Source organism: Athene noctua, chromosome 2 (genome assembly GCF_965140245.1).
Source record: "Athene noctua chromosome 2, bAthNoc1.hap1.1, whole genome shotgun sequence".
Classification (NCBI taxonomy): Eukaryota; Metazoa; Chordata; class Aves; order Strigiformes; family Strigidae; genus Athene; species Athene noctua.
The window spans coordinates 36,908,990-36,933,522 of NC_134038.1; the positions used below are offsets into that span (position 1 = coordinate 36,908,990).

Sequence of the window (24,533 nt, forward strand, 5' to 3'; positions counted from 1 at the left end):
CGAATGAATCACAACTGTGAGGTAAATTAGATTATTGCCTGTATAACTCATCTTATTTGCTACAGAGATTTGCACAGATATAGCAAATGAGGCCAGAGGAAAAGCTCTGTCTCTCCAGAACTCTTTGCCCCAGGTTTTTTTTTTCACATACAAGCTACTCCCATTTGCCGTTATTTCAAGGTAATATTCTGATTTCTCTGCTCTTCAGACAGAATTAACCTTCAATCTCTTTGATGCCTGCCTATGTATGGGCAGAGTGGAAGAGCTTCCTGGAGACAGAGTAATTTTTCTGTGGAGTACAACTGATGGAGAGGGCCACTGAAGAAGGTTGTCCTCTCCAGCTGCTGCAGCCCAGTGCTAAAGCATGTCCACTTCTCTTCTGGAGATGCTGCCAAAAGTACTCTCCCTAAACCAGTGGTGTTTAATGTAGGTAGGATCTACTGTCAATTTAGAAGCAAAGCTCTAATGAGTATATACGAACTAAAATCCCTCTACCCCCATTTCCTAATAGGACTAAATTGAAATAAATTTCCAATAGCCATCCCTCCCCCACCCAAGTTCTTTCTGTAGAAGAGAAAAATATTAGAATCTGTTTTCAGCAACTTGATTGCAAAGACCTTTTTAGCAGAGAAGGATAGTGGGAAAGACAGTTTTCCTTTAATTTGTTTGGAGAAACAATTGAACTATTTTTGCCCAATGAAAGAGAAAGCTTTTAAAAAAATTGAGTCAGACACAAGTATGGGAAATTGTATGCAGCACAGTAGGGCAAAATGCAACCATCTGAAAACAACGGTTATGATGAAAAAAGTATTGGACAAGCCTAATTGCAAGCAGAGTTAGCCATATCACCAGTGACAATGTATAATCTGTGGATAGCTGCAGAAAAACTTGGGGCTGCACACCCATCTGAAAAAATGTCACAAATAACAATTATTACAGTGTGTAAAGTATAGCTTGCTGTTATTGACACATGAAAATGTAAAGCTTTTATTTTAAGATGAGATTTCTGCACCATGGATTGCTTCTTGAACTAAAGGGCAACGTTTAACAATCACCCTCCAGCCCTAAATAATTTTTAACTCACGTATTCACTCCTCCAACCTAGGAAAAGCCTGCTTCTTCATCCCCTCGTTCCCTTGAGTGAGATACAGTTGATGCTGTGTATTCGTGACACGATTTTCAGCATGTGTGTGCTTTCTTTTATATATTTTTTTTTAATTATTTTTTTTTTCCCGCGAGTAAAGAAAGAAAATAAGACCGAGTCGTCGTCCTCCCGTTTTTGTGAATGTGGGCCACTGAAAGCCGTATCAGGGCTGACTGCTCCGGTCCCTCTTGAGAGCGAGGTTCCTCCCAGGGCCGACCGCCAAGGGCCACATTTAAAGTCTCGCTCTCCGAGGGCGAAGGACTTTTTTCTTTTCTTTTTTCCCCTCCCTCCCCTTTCCTTCCCCTTTCTTCCCCGTGCGGGTGCCGAGGAGGAGGCTCCCGCGGAGGAGGCTCCCGGGAGCGCTGCGCAGGGCTGGGAGGGAGCGGGGCGGCTGCCATTGTCCCTGCGGGCGGGGAGCGGGGCAGCCCCGCGCTCCGCCGGGCGGCAGCACCCAGGGGCGGCGGCGGCGGCGGCACCAGCGCCCCGGGCCCCGCCGCGGTGCCGCCCGCTCGGCCCGGCCCGGCCCGGCCCGGCCCGGCCTCCCCCAGCCCGCGGCCCGGCCGCTGCCGCCGTGCCCGGGGGCAGGGGGGAGTGACTTGTGCCTCCCCCCGCCTCCTCCCCGTCCAGCCCTCCTCTGGGTAGAAGGGGAGGAGGAGGAGGGCGAGTGGTGGGAGGGTCTCCATTGAAATAAACAAGCAGGCAGTTATTAAAACGGGAACATGGCGGCCGCAGCCCCAGCTTCAGCTTCATCTTACAAAGCGAAGGTCAGCGCCGGCGGCAGCCGCGGCGGCAGCGGCGGGAGACGGCACTGACCCCGGTAACGGCTCCCGCACGCCCCCTCGGCCCCGGCGCGGCGGGGGGTGTGCCCGAGCCCCCCGCGCCTCCCCGGCCGCCTTGTGTAATGCCGGGGGGACGCCCGGGGCCGCGCCGGTGCGCGGAGGGGCGGCGTTGGCGGGCGGCACCGCGGCCGCGGCGAGGCGGCTTCTCCCCGCGCCGGCGGAGGGGGGGAAGCGGGGTGGGGGCCGCGGCCCCCTCCGTGGGGAACTGGGGGCAGGGGACCGCGGGGCTGCCCCTCGCCGGGGCATCGTGCTCGCACCCCCGGGGCCCAGCGGGAGGGGAGGGGGGGCCCGGGTTTACTTCCCTGGGACGTCCCCCGTTTCGGCGGAGCGGAGGGGTGCGGGGGGGGGGGGGGCGTACGGCACCCCACCCTGCCGGGCCGAGGGGGCTGGTTTCCTGCTCCCAGGCCAGGCGGAGGTCGGGTGCCGCCTCCCCGCGCCCCTGGCTGGGGGCGGCAGGCGGAGAAAGTGAGAGGAGCCGGGTAGGAGAGAGAGGGGTGCTGCGGTGATCCGGGGGGCAGGGGGCTGCCCTGCCCGAGCCGGGGGGAGGATGGGACAGCTGAGATGCGCAGGGCGGTTTTCCGGGGGTTGTGTTGAGGACATTCCCCCCTCTCCCCCCGGCACACACCGACAGGGAAACTTGAGGGAGGGTCTCTCCCCGATGACAAAAGGGGTGATTTGGGGAGCAGGGCGGTGTTCACCCCCTCCCCTTCCCCGGCTGACAACGACTTGGTGCGCAAGGGTGCGGGCCGCTCCGCTTTCCCTCCGCGGGGCCGAGCCGGCCGCCCCCTTTTCTCCGCACCGGGCAGGGGCCCGCGGCGCCCGGTGCCCTCTCCCCTTCCCCCGGGTCCAGCTCCGAGGCGCGCCGCCGCCGCTGCGCGCCCGCAAGAGACGCGCGGGGAAGGAGAGGGAGAAGCGGGCAACTTCTCTAACTTTCTGCGCGGGGGTTGCGCCTGCCCGTGCGCGCAGCGCCGGGCCGAGCCGCGCCGCGGGGGCGGGCGGCGGGACGCGGCAGCCGCGCAGCCAGGCCGCGGCACAGCTGCGTGCGAGCGCAGCCCCGGGGCGCCCGGCCGCCGCCGCCGCCTCCCCACGGCCCGGGGAGGGGTGGGGGCCCGGCCGCCGCAGTGCCGTGTGTCTGCGTGTGTGTGCGCGGGGCGGGGAGCGGCGGCGGCAGGAGGAGGAGGAGGAGGGGATGGCAGCCGGCTGGGCGCGGGGCCGGGGTCCCTGGGCGGGTGCCGCTGGCGGGGCGGGCGGCGCCGCTCGCTCCCGCTCCCGGCGGCGGGCGGCGGCCGCGGGGCTGCGCGCAAGGCGGCGGCGGCTGCGGGGGGGGGGGGCAGCTCCGCGGCCGCCGGGAGCGGGCCCCCAGTCGCGTGGGGGGGGGTGGGGAGATATCCGCCGCCTCCGCGGAGGGCGGGTGCTGAGCCCCTGCCCGCCTCCGCGGGGGGCGGTGTGTGCGCCGCCGCCTCCGCGGGGACCGCGCTGCCGCCGCGCTGGTCGGAGGCTCCTGGGCGCGGTGTAACTGGAGCCGCGTCCCTCTTCCCCCGCTGCCCCTCGCTCCTTCGGCTCCGCTTGGGCCTGAGCGTTCCCCCCCAGCCCGGGAATCACATGCCTCCTTCCAGGGAGAGGGGCGTTCGGGCCGTGCGGGTTGTCTGCAGGAAACTTGCCCCAGAGCCTGGCAAAAAAGGGGGGGGGGGGGGGAAGGTTGCTGATAGTCACTGGGAAATAATGATTTCTGAATCTTGGTTTGCGTTAGCCTGTATACTTCTGCCTGAAGTGTGAGTGTGCAGGAGCCCGCTGTCTAAATACACTGGTAATTTAGCCAGGAAAGAGTCTCCTTGTAAAAGGAGAACAGCCTGCTTGCTCAGTAGTAATCAACTGGCTTTGGTTTTTGTTGGGTTTTTTGTGTGTTTTTGTTTGTTTTTTTTTTTTTTCTTTCATAGTAGTAGGTGAACAGGCTCTAGAACTGAACCGATAATATTTTTATGGCATTTAAGTATGGTTTGAACTAAGCATATAGTGTCTGGCTGTGACAGTTAAAGCATAGCTCTGTTGCTGCTGTAAATAAGTAAACAGATTAAGACTGGCAGTCTTTTTACTTAAAGCTTCTTTTTTTATTTTTGGTCTTAGTTTGATGCCATTGTGACTGAAGGCAGTCCTTAGGGGTTTTTATCCCGTTGGGTTTTTATTTACTGAACTATAAAATCAACTCTAGCCAGTTAATTTCCTGGCTCTTCACAACCTGATAGTAGCATTGGGCCACCTGGTGGGCTCCTCTCATGGGGGAATCCTCTGCGGGTGCCGAGCAGGACGGAGCTGCTGCTCCGCTCTGTTGGACACTCTTGGAGAAATGACAATGTTGCACACTGTTGTTAATGTCATACCGAAACTATTCTTCCCCAAAGCAGGGCTCTTGTTTGCTCACATGCAGCTTAAGACCACTGTGAATGGAAGCCAGTCGTTTTATCGCAGTTGGTGTAGGTACTGTCCCTCCTACGTATTTTTCAGGACACTTGCTTGTTTACGTCAGCAATGGTGTCACAAATAGGATATACCAGGCTTGTGCGTATTTGCACGTACAGGCATGTATGCAGGCACGTATGGACACTCGTGCATTTGTGCCCCTTATTTTGGTGTTTGTGATGCAGCTACTTGGGGACTGGAACATAGAAGTCAGCTCGGCTGTGTGACATGAGATAAAGAAAGATGTAAATTGCCCCCAGATGATTAAACCCTAAGTTTATCAGAAGTGCTGTGATAAGCTTGATGTTCATAGCTGTTCTCGGTCATCTATGGTCTTGAAGAAAATACTTTGTCATGGACTCAACCTTCAAAAATGTTGAGAATAACTTCTAAGAAGAAAAGTCAATGTTTTTAACATCATGTAAATATTTGAAGAATCACGTAATTTTTAATGTGTTTGTATCTCATTTTGGTTAACATTATGCAATAAATGCCTGACAGAGGGGGTGTAATATATTTTTTTTTCTTTCTTTCTTTTTTTTTTTTTTTTTTCCTCCAGCCACCATACGCTTTTATTCCACATAAAAAATGAAGATTTCTCAACTTTGTATTTTCTCAAGCTTGAGATCTTTACTATGGAGATGATCCACATATGATGTGTTTCATCAGTATCTCTGCAGGGTCTGAAGACCCTTCTTTACTAAATGTGTAAATCTCCTTGTGTTTCTCATTGTGTGTCCTGGTAGTGCTAAATTCGCAACTCAAGACATTTGTGGAAGGAATGCTTTATCGCCATCAAGAGTGATACTTTGGGAATAAGACAGTTCAATTTAAGTTTTTTAACTGAACCCACATTATTTGAGGGAGAAACTAAAGATTATTTCTAGTGGGAAAAATTAGAAAATTCTAGGGATTCAATCACATAAAATGTAGTGTATTGCATTAAACTGAAGCGCTGAAGTCAAAGTTATTTAACAATAATGTTTATGTTTGTATAATCATTTAGGATGTTGCTCATTTTAAGGCTGAAAAGCTCTGTCAGAAGAGACACATAAGCAGTTTGTAGTGTTGACATTCCCAACTTTTCCCTCTGTCCTGAAAAAAAAAACCAAAACCAGTAAGAGCTAGCCCATCTGCAGGGAGCCCAGGTTTTGCAGCAGGAAGAACAAAGTCAATGAGTGAGCCAGCTGCTGCTACAGTGCCCACTGTCTTCTGCTCCTTGCCTTTGTTGCTGATGTCACTGTCTCTTTGGCAAAATCTGGGCTTCTGTGCTCAGCTGGAGTTTCTCTAGCACCCGACACCAGAACTGCAGAAATTGTGGAGGCTTGTGAGGTCTAAGACTTGAGGATGCTGTCAGTTAGTTTAAAAGAAAAAGCCGAACTAAAGACTGGTACTAAATTCAAGTATAAACGTGACTCTCTTTGTCTGCCCGGTGCTAACGGATTGTGCACTGGAGAAAGGGAACGCTGAACTAAAACTCTTCTTGCCACATTCATTTTTTGTACATTTGCTATGCTTGGCCTCTCGAAACAATGCAGTTTGTATGCAAGTAGGTATAAAGTATTTAACAAATTCCACACATTTCTTCGGTGTTCTTATAGGCATTAAAATTCTCAGTATTCATTTATTTCTATGTTTGGCTTTGGAGATCAGAGGTTAGATGTTTTGTTACAGTATATACTCTTCTGTTTGACACAACCTTTTAAACTAAGAACAGAGTAACATGGATATTTACTTTATAGAAGGCATATTGCAGCATCCATTCATCCACCCATTTTGTACTATTAGTTAATTTAGTTACAGATGGCTACTCTGGCAGGATCACTTATTTTTATTTTTAAATGAGGTGAAGTTCACTGCACTACTTTATTTTTGTTAGTTGTTAAAACATTCTCATACTCCTGGTGGCAGTTAATGACAAATCCTTCAGTGTAGTGCTGGGAGCAAGGGAGGTGGAGAGGGAGAAGCTGGGGGGGTGGGGGTGGGGGGGGTGAAGAACCCCCCTCCTGAGCATATGGAGACATCCAGAAAAAGATGTGCATCGTCAGCTGTGATTCCATTGTGTGCTTGCAGACGGGATCTGAGCTCTTCTTCTCTTGGGAATTTAAACCTTACAGAAGTATTCTTTGGCTTTTACCCATCAGGATAATCAAGCTTAGACAACATATCTCACATATTTATTATAGATAATATTTTTATAATATTTTCAGATTTCAGGGAATAAATACAGTTACCAGGACTCCTGCTCTGTGTTAGAATAACATTTTGAACAGGCATACATATTGGTGAAATGGCAACTTTGAGTACTAAGAATAATTTGTAATATTACATCAGTGGTTACATATTACTAAGGCATCTTACCAGTTCTACAGTTAGTAGTTTGTCAGCAGTATTTACATTATGCAAACACTCCCTATTTTTAATGATTCAGTAGCTTAGCCTTTTCAAAACATACCAAGTAGAAATGTGACATGAAAAAAGACAGCTTGTATAGTTTAATCAAATTAGGATACAGAATTAAAAAAAAAAAACCTAAACAACCACAAAACCAAAAACCAAAACTCAAACCAAAACACAACAAACCAACCAGGGAATTTTTTTAACACAGTTTTAAAGCAAAAACTATTTTGTCAGTGTTAGAAGTATTCAGAAATAGTATTTACATGACGAAAAAACTGAGTGGAAGAAACTAATTTTCTTTTATTCAGTCCTGCATTTGCCTATTACCTAGAACAGCTTTTCCTCTCCCGAGCATTTGGAATACTTCTGCTGATTTTATACAATTATTTTCAGTTGATGAATAGTTTGAAAAATAGATCTTGAACGTGGTGGATTTACTGCACTACATTTTGTTCCTGTTTATGATTTTTCAATCTTGTTCTATGGAAATTGCATGTTATTCAAGTTAGACTAATGGAAATTTTACTTAAGAGTTTTATGGAAATAAAATAAGCACAATTCCTATGGAAGGTGTATGGTCACTAGGGTGCTTGGCATATTGAAGTTTGAAATTGGTTCATTAATTTAAATGTCTGAAGCTATAGAACAACATATTAACAATACACACTTTTTTTTTTTTTTTCCCCTCCTTCTGCAGCTGCATCATTATACCATTCCAAGTCTTGCATTTCCTTAAATGGCTTCCATAACAATCTCCCATTAATACAGTTACTGGCAGATATTATTCTTGCTTTGCTCTCATTTTAGCAGTTATACTAACGGATAGTAAATCTCACTCTTTCTGTGTGCGTGCTCCCATTACTTAGATATTCAGAAGCCTCATTGTAATGTGCGTTTGCTTTTTCCAGCTAAGATGCAATGCCCTATGTGAAAAGCCTAATTATATATTTTCTGTTTGGTTTTAAACTTCAAGAAGTTACTTGCTGCTTAAAAAGGATAACTTGTATTATGCTAAAATAATACGTTAATGTTTTCCATAGATTGTGAACTAATGAAAGGGCAGAGAGTATAGGTGGCAAATTAATTAAAATATCTACTGAATGTGTTGATTTATTAATAAATCTTAGGTAGTATGGATAACATGAGTTTCTGCCGGGGGGTGGGGTGGGGTGTGTGATCGTGGGACATAGTGAGAACATATATCTAATGTAGTGATGACTGAGAGTTGCTATTTTGATGCTTTTTTAGTGAGCTATGTAAGACCTATTGTTGCTCTTTGGTAGGATTTATAGTGGGCATATCACAATTGGCTACTTTATTGGCTGCCTCCGTGGAAAAGTCTGGGATTGAAGTATGGGCATGGGAAGTGAAATAACATTTTACTTGTTAGGTCAGAATTATTATGGAATTTTACTCATACTCTGCCCATGCTGTAATTCATCTGTGTGTGAACGGACTTAGTTTTTTATTGCTGTCAGTATTGATCTCTAATGAGCCTTGCCCGTGGATTTTGAAGAAAATCACTGCAATTAAAAACAATGCAGTATGTCACCTATTTGTACTTTACAGATTATGTAGGAGGTACTAAATTGCATATAAAAAGAAAATTTTATGAGGATGGAGGAAAGTCTGCCTATGAATAAATTTGATAGTACATACTGACACTTTCATTATAGGTATTTTTATGAATTTACAAATTCATCATATGCCTGTGAGATGGAATCAAATTTTAAAACAACCCCAACCAAACAAGACAAAACCCAAGGTCATATGTTTTAATACTTGTGCAAGCGAGGGTTCAGATATCACCCAGTATACAGTGGAGATTACTCTTCTTCATACGTGTTTCACCATGCTTTGACTTCGCAAGATAGTTCAGAAGTCTATTCTTTACTATTATTTCCTACTTCAAAATTAATGTCAGGACTTGCTGACCAACCACTTACGTTATTCCACCATTTATGTTATTCCCAGAAACTAATATGATTATTGTCAACTAGTTTCACCTGCTACCCTTACACAAATTTGTACCTTGATTCCAGAGATATAAGCAATGTCCTCCTCTTGTTCTATCAATTTCCTAAAACAGATTCTTTGTGGAGGAAAATTATGAGTGTATACAGATATATATATCCATCTATTTTTAATTTTAGCAGATTTCAATTCTATTCTCAAGGACAAAAGCTGTTCTTCAAGTCTAAGTCTTTGTATTTTTTCCAAAATAAAAATTTACAACTAGAAATACACTATTTTGTTTCAGTGTGGCCAGAATACTTGTTGCCTTTATCTTAAAAGAAAAAGTCAACCTGTTGATACTTTACTGGCTACAAAATGTGGCTCTAATAACATAGTTTAAAGCTTTTTTTTTTTTTTTTTAATTGCTTGCCAATTTCTGTTGGTATTTGCAGTGCAAACATGCTTTTGCTTGTTTTGCTGGCTTTCTTGAGAATCATGGCTTACTTTGACACATACTGACTTTTTAATAAGTCCTCAAACTATTTTCTTGTTACAGTTCTGCGTTAAATTAGTGTTAACTGTACAATGGTGAGATCATTTGTGGCACCTTTTCTTAGTATAAGAATGAGAAAACCTGAAGACTGTATGTAGATGAAAAAATATGTTCACTAAACTTGCATGCTAGAGATGATGGTCTCTTCCAAGTATGTCTGAAGTGGTAGTCCTTCACTCCCTTTTATCTAAACTGTAGTTTGTAGAGTTGCTATTGTGTGTTTTGCTCACAACTTACAGTTTTTATGGGGTGAGGAGGTAATACATCTTATGTTCCTGGAATACAGATGTCCCTTTGCACTGGAAAAGAAAGAAATGACTGTGCATGAATGGAAAATAAAGACATAAACCACTCTGAATTTAGAGGATGGTGTGCTATTCTAGGCCGTATTGTTTTTAGTTATTATTTAACCTTTAAAAAGTTTTATTTTACTCTCTGTGGGGTGGAGGATTGATGGTGTTGGAAAATGGCAAATATGGAGAATGATGGCAATGGTGTATTCCATTTTAATATAGTAGCCGTTGCTGATAATTTGTGTACTGTTTGAGGCAGAGAACCATTCTTCATGTAGCTCTTTGCATGAGGCCTACCTACAGGCCTTTGAGCACCACCATTAACAGCATTATGTTACTGTAAAAGCTGGCTTTATGCAAGAGTGGTTTCAGTTTTGAGGGGCACCCCAAGAACCCCCCAATTCTTGTAGGAATTTGCATGGGTACTAGCATTGCCTGTTGGCTGCAGAGTTGGCTTTCCTTTATTTCAAGCTTCAGAAAGGGCTTGAGCAGGGAAGGCAAAGGACTAGTAGGTAATTTCATTGCCCATCACTTCATGTTCATCGTTGTTCTTCACTGACAGTCTAGTTAGAGGAAAAAATCAGGAATATAACGGATTATGCATCTATTCGGATACATAAGCTTGTCGCTAGTTGCTGTATAATTAAAGAGTTTTATTTGGAAAGAAATATCTCATTAGTATTTTGAAGGCAGTGCTTCTATGGTGAAACTATTATATGTTGTCTTTGTTTTCAGACAGCATTATTATTAAATGTTTTATGAATAGAACAAATTAAAATCAGCAAAACTTGTTATTTCTGTTGTTGCCCCATAGCGTTCTGTGGGCTACAGTGTAACAATCAGGAGCCACATTACTTGTGTGCAGACTTAGAGCTGCAGTACTGGATCAGGAGGTGGGACTAAAAAATATATCAGCAGTAGGAAAATACCAGTGAGCAGCCGTGCTAGTTGTCAAGAAACAAATGGCAGTAGAGTAGTCATCCTTATCCACTGTTGTGCAGCAGCTGAAAGACAGGAGATGAGTGGTAAATGCTTCTGTCTGCACAGGCACTTTCATCATTATTGTTCCTCTGTGGAAAATGTGTCCCCACCATGGACTGGGGCTGCAGCCTGCACTTGCTAGTGAGACAGCAGCTTCTCTTTGGTATGTCTCTCTGAAGTGCAGGTGTCTAACAGACGCTGTAAATCTCATTAAATCACCAAAAGATCTAGTAGTGTCTTACTTAAAATTTTATCCTAAGTCAAAATGATGTTTTTTCTGTCAGTAAGGCCCCCATTGTTGTGGTCTTTAGAGCTTGTGTGCTTTTGGGCATTCCTGAGGAATTAATGTAGTCATGTCTTCTTGTATATATTTGATTATAAGAATACTTCTTAGTGGTGTGCCTGAGTAGCCTGTTACTGTAGTGGTATCCTATCGTGCCTGTGACTGAAAGAACTTAAGCAGAGTTTGTTTGAAGATTTCTGTGAGATGGCAGAAATGACAGAAAGTTGTTCCTAAATTCTGTTTCTCTTGAGGCATAATTAGTGTGGGTTTTCTTTCTGTTGATGACTCTTGTAGTGTATCTTTCATTTTCTTTATATTCTGCCTTTTTGTTTGTCAGAATAAAACGATAGAAAATTCTTCTTTGGTAGCATGCTTGGATGCATTTAACATAGAGTACTGTTTGACCTACAAACAGAAATGCAGGTATAATATTTATGTGGGTAGTGTCATGCTCCTCTTCCCTGAAGAAATGTGTATTGCTGTGCAGCGTACGTCCTCTGCTCTACTGGACTCTTAAGCTCTATACTAATGAAGAGCTGTCTGCTTGTTTGTCCACTGATACTCATCACTTGGGTCAGGAGCACTGTAAGTGGATATTCAGAGAACGAACATGCTTCTTTACCTGCAACTTTTAATAATGGTTGAAAGACGATTTATAAGAACACCAGTTTCTCCTCTTTAGAGATTTGAAACTAATGTGTTATAAAGTCAGCCAGCCAAGCAGTCAACCAAAAAAGGAACTGGCTACTTTCACAGAGGGTTCCCACAGATTCTTTTTGCTAAAATAAAGGCTGTGTACCATGTAAGTTAATGTAAACATCTTAGTTGCTGTCACTGTGAATTTGCAGTAGGCAGCAGGTAGAGAGGAAGTTGTGTGCCTGGAGTGATTGTGCAGCTGGAAGGGGGTTGTAGTTATGTCTGGAAAAGCAGATAATGCTCAGCAAAGTTTGTTTCCTCTCCTTGGGTTATGCTTAAAACTGCAGTGTGCTAAGCATCATATTTTTATTTTTCTATGCCTGTCTCCTCCAAAGAAAGACTAATCTTTTTCTCTCAATTTTGTTTCTAGCATTCTTGAGATGTATATGAGTAGTGAGGCCCCCTGCACGCACAGCCCCTAGAAATCGTTGCCTGCCCCAGTGAGTCTTGGTGAGTTGTCTATATCTTATTGCATTTAATTGGATTGTATTACAGTTTTATCTTCTTCACTGGGAAATTTGATGTGAGATGTCTTAAACTGATTGTGGATACAGCAGAACAAGCCTTGGTTTTAAGTAACATACGATAATAATACAGTGAGTCAAAATACAGACATTTTAGACACTTTCAAAAATAATGCCCAGACTGGTTATGGAAGCTGGGATCTTGCTTTAGTACCATGACCAGACATGGGATGCTCTGCTGAGAAAGGCTGAAGGGGTCAACGTTTAAGTTTGTTTGATATTTTAAACTGTAACTAAGGAATTGACATTTTTCAAATGTGCAGATGATGGTCTGTGTTATGGCAAAGGTTGAGTATGAAATAATGCAAGCTTTTCCATCGAACTATCTGCACTAATAAATTACTTAAATTGAGGGTTGAAATCGGTGTAATGGCACTGATGACTTAAACTGCTTGTTGCTCAAGAATTACTGTCTGATGACTCCATCAGGCAGTGCTGTGCCTGTTTAACTCTGCTCACAAGAAGGGATAATACCACTGAGAACTAGAAAAAGGGACCCCTGCGGATTGTTTAAATGCAGACTAATAATAGTTTGGTAGTGCAGTGAAAGAAAGTAGGATATAAATGCCATGTTTTCATTTTAGGTATGTTTCATATATCAATATACTCACTTGCTATAAATATTTTACAAATATGCATTTGAGATTTTATGTGAGAACCTTTTCAGGGTACTCATGAATAAATGTTGTCTTCTAACATGTAGAGTGACTTATTAAGGTCAGAAATATGTATTTTTGAGGCTTGCACACTAAATATAGAGGCGGGAAATGAGCCTGCTGAAAAGGTTTTTAGTTGTTTGGGGGGTAACTTTATAAAATGCCAGCCATTTATGGGTAAAATTATGTATGTCCACATCAAGTATCATTTCCTCTTTTGTTAATCATGTTGAGCAATTTTTGCAAACTAACAATGCTTTTCTTTAAACTTACTGAATTTTCTAGCATCGCTGAATGAAAACAGATAAAGAAGCTTTCCAGTGCTTCTGGGTTTTTTCTTCATTTTCCCTTGGCTGTTCTGATAAAACACTTTGTAGTTCACTGTGTTCAGTGAAGTTTGTAATACTGGTTAATAGTTCGTTTGTGTATTTTATTAACTTGAAAATGCTCAGCCACATAGATATTATTACTTATTTACACATATTACTTACACTGTATTATTTATTTACACTACTTATCTGGGCTGCATAATGATTATATTAATGTGCATGTGCAGGTCTTCTCAATAATAAGCTGGTTTTGTCATAATTTAAACAAATTGTTTAAAAAAAAGTAAGAATCTAAAATATTTTTTTTTTCTAGTGAATAAGACTCATAACAGAATGAGTTAGGTGTGTGTAATAAAGAAAGAGAAAAAAGTCACCGCCAAAATTCTCCAAAGAGAACATGAAATTTTGTTGTCAAGTTGATAGTTATGTTTGTTTTCAGTTGTCTCAATTGTAATTTTCCATTTGAAAAGGAATGCATTAGGTAAAGACTGAAAAAAAGAAAATAATGACATAAAAAGCAATTTAAATATAATTGCTTTTTCCCCTAATTAATATATGTGGATAAAACATCCCCTCTCTTTTGCTTAGTGTTTCTACATTCTGCATGAAAATTGTACATGTAGTTGTTACTGTGCCAAAAAGTAATCTGGTACCTTTACAGACACTGACGAAAACATAGTTGCTGTGTTTGAAAAGTTCAAAACCTTTAATAAGAGCAAATAGGAGATAGATATTGGTATATGAAGTCTGTGGTGATGACAGTGAGGAAGAAACCACTATAAAAAATGGATGTCATGGAAGTATTTACAGGGCAAGGATGAAGTAAAGAGGTAGGTTTTCACTCAAAATATCCTTTTGCTCTGAAGTGGGCAGTTATCCATGTGTTCATGTGATAGACAGTTAAGCAAAAGTAGGTTGCATAGGACAAGGAATAGTTTCAAATTTTGGTTCTTTTGAATCCTTGGAAATTCTTCCATTGATTTCTGATTGTCCTATTTCAGTCGTATTGTTCAATGTACCCAGATGTTCACCTTCTCCATCTCAAGATCAGAGAGCTGTAGCTGTTTATTTTAACTAGTACACCCACCTGAAATTATACTAGTGTCTGAAGGATATATCAATTGGAGTTTTGTTTAAGAAATCATGGTCTCGACTTTTGACTGGAGTTGCTTGTGAAATAGATGTTGGATTTGACTGTGTGTTGTGAGTCTGTACAACTGCTGTGACTGAAATCGTGTGTATTCAACCTGTCTACCACTGTATTAAGTTTTTTGGAAAGTGAAACCACTGCTTAATACTTACTGGATCTATTTTTAGATGATATAATGGATAAGAGTATGAATCTTGGACTGATTTGCTTTAGATTGTGTGTATATGAACTGATAAGAATTAGCATAAATGACAGAATTTGTGGCTGCTCCCTTGATAAGCTGGTAGTTGGGGTGGTGGGAAGTAGCTGCTGTGTGCTACCAAAAACCTGTGCAGTTAAAGATGGTGAAAAGTTTAGATTTTTGTTTAAAAAAACCTCCAAACAGATAAAAATCTGTAGTTCCTAGTCTAAAGGTTTTCAGTCAGAAAATTTTTTTTCTCCTTTTCTTTTTGCATGAAACGTTTTGCTTTGCAAGGAACATTTCTCAGAAAAAAAAAAAAAAAGAGAATGTGGATTAGAGAAATCTGTTTTCTGTCACTCTTGATCTGGAGAGTCTGTTTCAATCTAACTTTGTAGCGATTTCATTGGCGTTTGTGTTGTAGTTAGTGTCAAGTGTGATAGATAGAAAATATTTGTGTGTCTGTTTGTTCTGAGTTATAGTACTCCTTATTGTTTTCTACAGCAGTAGTAGATAAAGAAAATTCTGACAGATGTCTCATTTTTTTGACTGTGTCCTCCTAATACATGTGTGTGTAAGGGGAATGTTGTCAGAAAATAAAGTGCGATACTGAAAATAGTGCCTTATATTGAAACAAGTTTAGAGAGCCTTCAGTGTTAGTTTAAGGATGCAGTGAGGAACCTATAGTAGGTTCCAAGTATCAAATCTGAATGAGAGCTCATTTCTATCAGCATGCAAAGCTGGGCTGGGCTCGTGCCTACCTAGAGCTCTGGAGTCAGTTCAGAGCACCTTAATTCCCACAGGAGCTGTGTTTCTGAAATACCTGAAATAAAATACAGGTATTGATCTTAGGTGTGGATAATTTTTACTGAATTGGGCCTTCTCATTTGCAGAGGCATCTGTGAGGGATATTTAATCTACATTGAATTGGTTTGTGATAAATAAAGGGAATGTGTTCCCATTCCTAGACCTTGAAATTGGGGAGTTGTGTTTTGCATGAAATATGATCAGATTTTTCTGTTTTCAGTCACTCTTGTTCAGTAGCGACATTAGTTAACATGGATTGCCTGTAAAAGTGGATGCTTGATTATGGTGAATTTAATTTTTAATGCAATCAGCGTTAAAATGATAGTCCTAATCTGAGAGTGAAGTTATGTGTGGGTGGTACAATGAGGATAAGAAGTATTGAGAAATAAATGTCTATGAAGATTTATACAATTGCATCCCACAGACTTTTTTTCCCTCTAAAATTGGAAATGAGAGCTTATGGAAATCTTTGGGGTTTATTTTGTGGAAAAGCTGAAATTTACACAAATGTAATATATTTCATTTCCTTTAAAACTGATGAAAAATTGAGAGTATTATAGAGAGAAATCTCATCGTGCTTGCAACTAGCAGAACTAGATTTGTTGATAACGAAGCAATTTTAAAGTACTTTCATAGTTTTGAGGCCACAACTTTCAAATACATAGTAAACCATTCTTAAATATGAAAAACTCATTAATTACTGTGAATGGATTGAAATTGAGTGCTCCATCAGTGAATTTTTTTACTGAATTGATGGTACCCAACTTCATATATATTGAAAACATTGTCATTCGATTGATGGAAGCTTGCCTTTTGTATGTAGCTATATCCTGGAGGATTATTTTTAACATTTCAGTTTCAGTGAGATAAATAAAAAATATTTAGGAAATGAGATTGCTAACTTGATTTTATTCACTTCTTAAATATTGGGTTTGACTTAGTAATGGGCTTTGCTAAGATTTTTTCATTTCTTACCTTGATAGGAACCTTTTTATATGAGCAAAGGTATAGTATATACGCATTTGCAGAAGAAATAGCTGTCATTATCATCTGTGGAAAATCAATATATATTTTAAATATAGATTGATGACATTGTACCACCAGTATTGGAGCCTGGGAATTCTAGAGGGGTCAAGAACAGGACAACTGAGTACTTGCATTATCAAAGGAGATGAGATGCATTTACTTGGGCAGATTTTCCTCTGGGCCTGCCTTTAGCCCCTGAATTGGGAAGAGTGAAATATTTACCCGGCTTGGCTCTTGACAGTAAATAGTATTAATTAAATACAGGGCTTGAAAATGACACTGGTATTCCAGATTAAGGCCAGTAGATTTTGCTTTGGCTTTCTGGAAATTGAATTCCAGTAGTCTGTTTATTTGACAGCATTATAGTGCAATAATTTGAGGTTCATGGATATTTCTGTACATTAAAGTGGGTAAATTTTTATAATGTCACAATGCTGGGATGTTAGGCTCAGAAGACTTATGTGACTAGAATAGTAAGTGAATTTGCAGCTGATTAATATGAAGTGTGGCACAGTGTCTTTCCATCTGATTAATTTACGTTTGTATTACCTATACTGGCAAGAAATTACAGGTTTTCTCTTAAAAAAACTTTGGATGTTGAAAAATTCAGATGAAGAGTCTTAGATAAGTTACAGATGTTAAGTATTTTTAAAATTATTTAGAAATATTGGTGAGTTTTACAGTATCATTGTGGAGGGCTCAAATTATTCAAAATGTTTTACTAAATCCTCCTCTAATCATTTCATCACAAGCAAAAAGGGGTACTGACACTCCTATGTACACAATATCTGTCAGTATATAAATGCGTTGGTAAAACTATTTACAGCTGTGGCCATGATAAATGAAGAATATGCTCTGTTTTTCTGTTCTCACATCTTTGTTTTTATGGTCCATATTCTTCCCTTTTTTCATTATCAGTACTTTTGTTCCTTCAGTAATCCCATTTCAATAAACTACAGCATTCTGTATACACCGAACTCTGTATCTTTCAAAATGACAGTAATAGGCAATCTAGGAATCTTTAAAATTAGAATTGAGAAAATAATTGGTTTTATAGTAGGTATTGCAAATCAGTTCATCATTGAGGAAAGCTGTAGTAGCGTCAGAGGGAGTTAAAATGTTTCCATTCATATTTTTTCAGCATGTTTTTCTTTTGCTTATATTTGGATATTCTCACTTAAACTTTGAATCATCATCCTTACAAGTAACACATGAAATTGAAGAACCCTTTTTGCATTGGGTTCCTTTGTCCTTCAATCTCAAGGTATGTGTTTTATTGCTATGAAAGAGTGTGATGTTTCCTACGTTCTTTGTTCAGGTTGTAATCCTGAAACTCTACTGTGTGGTAGTATTTTGAAATGGGGTAAACCCAACTACATTTCTGTAGAAGTAGGTGGCCAACACATAAAATTTCACTCGGGTTAATTTTTATGGCCTTTCAGTTTTCAGTTGTGGGTTTTTGCTTGGCTTCTCTTCACAAATCCTGGTTAAATCTGTTTTTATTGCTTAGTCCTGCTGAACAGACTAATGTAAAACTTTTTCTGTCTGTAATTACAGTATGTAACTTCCAGAATGTATCCTGCAATGGAATAGGGTTTATGTGCAGCTGATGGTACATGAAGCTTGATGCGTGACTACTGATGTTTAAAATATTCCTTTTCCTTGGCTGCGATTTTAGTTTTTTCTTCCTCATGAGCTCACTCTTTTGTCATTATCCAAGTTCTAGGCTCTTGATCAACACTGCAATATTTGAGGAATCAATACATATGAGTCTGTTGTATAACACTGTGGTTGCCACACTTAAAACATACTCTACACAAATCCAGAGAAGCAAAAAATAACCAAACCCAAACCACCCCAAATTAGGGGTGTTTTTTTATATGAAATATCATGTGGTATTCTACCACTGTCACACCCCAAGCACCACTACCACCACTACTGTACACCATAGGCTATGTTCTATTAATTTTTTTGCTTTTGTTGGTTAGTGTCAAATATGCTGTGTGTATAGCACATCTGATTCACAATAATATATATTTGTTTTGAATATCAGCATAGAACTGTGCATATGGTGCTTTGGTCCTGTTTTAGGTACTGTAGGCACTTCTTAAAAAAACCCAACAAACAAGTAACAGCCTGCTGCTGCTGAACTTGATTCCAGTAACAGTAGTTATCAAAGTTTCCTCCTACTTAGTCTTCCTCTTATTTGCTTCATCACTCAGTTTCTGAGCTATTTCCTTCCGCCCCCAGCTTCCAAGAGAATTTTTTTGTATGTTGTGGTCTTCTGATACAACGTGGTAAAGCTTTGGGTTAGTCCATTCTCCTCCACCTTTGCCATCAGTCAAAGCCCCTAGGCAGCAGTGTAGGAGGAGTGGTGTTTTGGGTCTGGACAGTTTGATCCATGATTATGAAACTCTGTAGTAAGTGTTGGACGTATTTGCATCTGTGTATTTTGAGGGGGAATTACTTACTGAAAATGTATTTTTGGCTAGCTTGAAGCTATTAATGAGTTGGCTTGAATTTCATGAGTAGCTTTGCTGAGGAAGGGGGAAAATTCCCTACTAATCAGAAATGCTATAATGGCTCACTTAGGAAATTCTGAAATCAGAAGTTTTGGATATCGAGGCTAGATTAACAGGAAGACTTAACAGTCAATAAGCCATGGGGAGACAGCCCGACTCTGGGGTACGGCTCTGAGCAAGGAACCACTGTGAGTGGGTGAGATGAGGGTTCTCCCTGGGCTACAGTTTCAGTGGCACCCGGTGCCCTGGGTAGAGGGATGGCTTGTGACTGCATCCTGGTGTCTGGTCTTGCTCCCCATGAGCTGCAGTTTACCCTGCTGCTCCCGGGTCCAGGGCAGCCCTGCCTGTCCCCATTGCACCAGGCTGGGGATGGGCAGGTTGCCAGTGTTTTACAGCTGTGGCAGAGAGTGGCTCCCGACATCACCTGCTTCACTGGGCTGGTGAGCCCTCTCCTGTGCCTGCATGGGCACTGGCAGCATGGAAATAGGGGTACACCCGTCTTTGGTTGCAAAAACTGGGGAGAGGTAGGAGGGCAGATTGCCACACGCAGCCTTCTGAACACCAGGATGTGGGTGCACAAGACCAAGGAAGGAATCACAATGCTCCTGATTCAGAGAAGAGGTTTGCATTTGGGTCTCCTGCCTCTTAGGAGATTGCTGCCATCCCTGGGCTGCTGAATGTTTTTGAGCAGAACTTTGCTGCCTCTGAAACAGCTCTGCTTTTTATTGGTGCATAAATACTTTGAGAATTGAATTTTCTACGTTGACAGTGAGCGCCTTAGCTGTTGTGTGTGCCCTATAGTAAAAACCAGTAGATTCTTCACTTGTCCAGTTTTATAGATTTATTTATCTGCTACATATGAGGTTGTCTTCTCAGACAAGGTACTGCAAAGGAAGCTAAGGTATATATTCACAGATATATTTAGCAATTAAATCCCTTTGTGGATACTCTTAATGCTTTGAGATAGCTTACCCTACTTTGGCATGAAGTAAGCTATCTGAAGCAAGGGCATTTTTCCTGGTGAACTGAGAATTTGTACAACTTGAAACAGTTTTAAATTTTTTTTGTTTTTTCTTTTCTTGTTTGGTGGCTGAAATGAAAAATCCATTATATGCACAGCTCTGTTCCTGCTATCAGGGGTATCATTGTCCATAATTAAATGGATACATTTGACTGAAAAGATATAACACAAATTAAAGTTTCACATGGTTGCCACTGTGTATGCCATCCTTTTTTCAAAATCCTTTTAAGGTCAGTGTGAAGTATTTTACTGTGTAAAACTGATGAACTCTTGAAAATCTGAAAAGATACAAAAAGAGACATATTTAGATCTCTTGGAGCAAATGAGAAGGAAAAATGTGAACCATGTACGCTGTGTCTGGCAAAGGTAGAAATAAACGCTTAAAAATTTAAAACCACGAGGGAGTATTTTGTGTTATGGTGGGAAGGGCCATATGCCACAAGTTTTCTTGCTATTGACATGATTTGGGGACTGTTCTTACTGTTCTAATTTTGTGGAAATACTGTGGCATAAGCATAGTGGTAACTTTCATGATGAGCTGTACTCTGTTCTGTTGCACTTGTGTAAATAATTTTTACTCAAGTTGTATAGCAGAAGCCGAGAAAGGAAGACAGTGAGCCTGCCCTTAGAATTTCCTTGGGGGAGGAGGGACTTTTTTTAGAGACGAGATTCTGAGAAGAGAAATAGGAGGGTTTCTTGCAGAAAGTTTGAGCTAACTAGCAATACAAGAAAGATGAAAATATAAAATCTAATATTGGGTCAGACCTTCTGCTAATTGAAAATATTTCTCACTTGTATTAGCTGAATGTAAAGACAATACTGTGTTTTACTGGTTTTAACTGATTTTTGCTTACCACTGTCAGGGAAGGAAGTCAGTAAAAGGGAACTGGTATTTTTTTACACAGACAGTGTCTTGAGGAACAGAATAAATTAATGCAACATGGTTTTCCGTGAGGGTGCATACCTGCAACAACATGAGAATTTTTTACTTAATATTTCAATAACTGAAAACGTGTGGGTTTTTTCTGTGCGTGTATGTTTGTTTCTATGTTGTACTGATTGTATTATCAGTTTTTAGTTCTGTCCTGTTGCTTTTTTCGGGGTACTGGGTAATATCAGCCACTCTTATGCCATGCCCATGATGGGCTCTGTGGCTCTTATTGTGCCAAGCTTCTGGTGTTCTTGTATTGTGTTAAACAGTCGGTTTAAACGATTTATTCAGGCTGGCTGAGGGTCAGCTACAAAAATTGAACATCTTGTTACCTTTGACAACATTTCTGGGGTTTTGGTTGGGTTGGTTTTTTTTTGTTTGTTTTTTTTGTTTTTTTTGTTTAATAATCAACAAATAACTTAGATAAGGTGGCAGGGAACCATTTGTAGAGTTTGGGGACTTATGTTTGCCCCTGCCTGTGATGGAAATTTCCCTATAATTATACTGACAGGAATGCTCTTACATGGGTAACAACAGGGATTCTTGAGCTAGAGAGCCAGGAGCTTACTCTTCAGTGCCACATTTGCCAGAGAAAACAAGTCACTTGAGCTCTAAGTCCCTCACTTTCGTGGCTGTAAAATGGGGTCAACCCTCATTATTTTCTCCATATGCATAATTCAGCTTCATTGGTGTTTGTTGATTGCGTAGGGAAAATAAATAAAAATATGTTTATATATTTTATTTCCTCAAATGTAAATTAAATGCTTGCTTCTGCTTACCTGTGTTGTGAATTAATACTGAAATTGTAAAAAATGCTGGAAAGAACTTGCCTATTAAAACGTTGAAGCAATGGCCTTTTGCTATTTTATTAAACAAGAATCTATCTAGACTGTTTTGAGTTAGCAGCATTTTTGTCTGCTTATGTTATGAGATAAAACATTGAATATTGACTTAACTTCACATTTCACAGAGGAAGAATTAAAAATTATCTCTGTGAAGGGTGGCTATGGAGTTACTCTTTGAAATTCTAATTTAACACTTCAGTAATGGGTCAAGCCTGCTCTGAATCCTCTGTGGGATTATTTGATTTGCTGTCTGGTTAACCTCAAGGAAAATGCGATGTCTTTAAATTACTAGAGGTGCTAGCTATCACTTTATAATGGAGCCACATGGGATAATTTGTTGTTTTAAATTAGGAGTGTCACCTGATGACTGAGGGATTATATGAATGGGTCTTATTTTTGAGATCTACCTTGAGGTTGAAAATTGCCTTTTTTTTTTTTTTTTTTTGTCTTTTGCTTACCATCAACTGTATAATTGGAGATTGATGTAACTGAGGGATAAGGGGGAAAATGTCTTCTTTACCTGAGGAGGGGATGGGTTTAGGGGTTTAGTATTTGTTTTGTCTTCAGTGTTATTTATGCATGGAGAAGTTTGTGTTTCTTTTATTTGCATAAATGTTTTGTGCTCTTGACAAGAAGATATTTTTTTTCCATAATAAAATTTATTATTAAATGACATCCATGTGACTGGAACTGAAGGGAGAAGTTCTGCTTTTTATAAGTAGACAAGCAACTTGAATATTTTGCAAGTTTATGCATGTAAAGTTTATCCTACCAAAAGCTTTAAAATTAATTTGCAAAGTATTGAAATACAAATATAATAGTCAAATGTATTATGCTGTGTCATACATAAAAGGAGTATTTGGCAGTTAATTAGTAACTTGAATTTGGGGGGGTTAAAGGCAAGATTTCAGTTAATAATGAATTCACTCAACATTTTACTTTTCGTTCTATTTTATGTTGAATATTCTGTGCATATTACTGTTATAATTTTTTCAGCTACAGTTCAACTTTAAAAGCCATATAACATACCTAGTCATATTTTAGCAGGTTACATATTTCTCTGTCTTACAAATTAAATTGAATTTTTAAACATCTATAGTTTGTGATGTCATAGGATATAAATTAATATCATGAAAAGCTTAGCATAATACATCACTTTAACGGCACTCAGTGTCTCTTCAGGAGTATTGAATAGAGACAAGCTGTGCAGTGTGCATTGCATATACTGAGAAATTTCACAGGACTTTTTGACACCAGTTTTGAAATGAGTCGTGGGCTCAGCTCCAGCGCCACTCTGATCGTAGCCTGTCCTGCAGAACTTTCCATTGCCAGTCTGTCATTTACCACGTAGGCATGTGGTATTTCACCCAAGATTTCTGATTTGAGTAACCATGGCTATACATTATTTGAATTGTGTTTTTAACAGAATTTACTTATTGTTGCTTCTGAGAATTATTTTTTTTAAAAAACATATTTTTATACTTGTACCAGTTCCATGTATATAAGTTAGTAATAAATTTTTAATATGTATATCAACATGTTGTAGCATGTTTTTGAAGTTGGTAATAGCTATGGAAATTTAAGTCTTGACCAGGTCTGATGACTTGTGATTTTGGGAGGAAATACTGGGTAAAACAACAGTCATCAGTTTTGCACATGTGTAGAGAAGGAAATTTTTTAGGATATGAAAGTTTTTCTTGTGCTTTCTAGGAGCTGACAGAGATGTAAATAATATAGTGCAATAAGGATTATAAAGATAAAAAATAAGCAGATTTATTTTGCAGTATTTCCATCAGAAATTTGTTTACAAAAGCAAAAAAGCCTTTCTTCTGTCTACTGCATTAAGGTGCACATAGCAAAGTTCTAGCTGCAGCAGAAGCAAGCAGGGCCGGGCTCGCCAGCCTCTATCTGAAGAATTGCTAGCATGCACAAGTTGGGCTGCTTTCTACTTCAAGTTGGATAGCTTTCTGGTGATAGGAGAGGTCCTACAGCTACACATTTGTGGGTTACTAAAAATAGTGGTGCTGGAGTGGGGAGGGTACAGTAGCACAGCACCAGAAAACCTCCCCAACTCTCCAGACCCTAAGATTTTAACAAATAAATGCTTAAACAAAACACCGTCTCCCCATGGTAGGCAGAGTTACAGGCCCACTCATCCTGAGTCTGGCTGACTGGCCAGCTTCTGCTGCATGCCCTGAAGATCATTTGTTTGAGCTATTTGGAAAGAGGGTTATTCAAGATGCAGAGGTTAAAAAAACTTTTGTAGGGAATGCTTGATTTGATTCTCTTCTTTTTCCTGGAGAGGAAGTACAAACTGAAGTGTCTCCTTACTCCAGATATAGTAAGGGCAATATGGGAGTTCATGCAGATGACTTCCAGACAGAAACCTCAAATACAAAATATTATTGTGAAAAAATTAGATTGGGACTAGAATCTTTAGATTGGGTCTGCTGTCAAGTGTGAAAAAGAGTGTTTTTGTTACTGGTAGGTGAAGTGCATCTCGATTTGTCTTTCTGTTATACCTGAGGTGACTCTTCGGAAGGTGAAAGGTGGTTCATTAGCTGAGATCTAGAGATTTCCTGAAAATAAACTTACATGGTTTGCCAAGTTGTATGGCAACAAGTCATCAGGCTTTCTCTAGAATTTCAACTTGGCCCAAAGCTGAGGTTCAAATAAGAAAAAAAGAATAGAAGTTAATAACATAATTTATACAGACTGTTTTGTGTGACAACATTTTGCTTTTATTAGCTACAGTTTTCTCTCTGTCTTTTTTTTTTTTTTAAATAGTAGATTGGTGGTTTAAGCTGTATTTCAGATATGCCATCTCTTGTGTAGTTAAATACAATATACCACTAGGAATAAAGGAAGAGATACAGATTTATTTTTTTTTCAAGTTTGCTTATAGCATGCATAGAGAAGTGTTAAATATGTCCAGAGTCCTA

The 24,533-nt window shown here is 40.6% G+C and overlaps 1 protein-coding gene across 2 annotated transcripts in view; it reads left to right on the forward strand.

Annotated features, from left to right (window-relative positions):
- Window positions 1-1,733: 1,733 nt before the first annotated feature.
- Window positions 1,734-24,533, forward strand: part of NCOA2 (nuclear receptor coactivator 2) — a 197,138-nt gene continuing 174,338 nt past the window's right edge. The window contains exons 1-2 of one of the 2 annotated variants that reach the window (XR_012633103.1): window positions 1,734-1,961; window positions 11,973-12,052. The gene's annotated coding sequence lies outside the window, so the exon portion shown is untranslated. The remainder of the gene's footprint in view (window positions 1,962-11,972; window positions 12,053-24,533) is intronic. The other variant, XM_074898853.1, reaches the window with a different exon arrangement.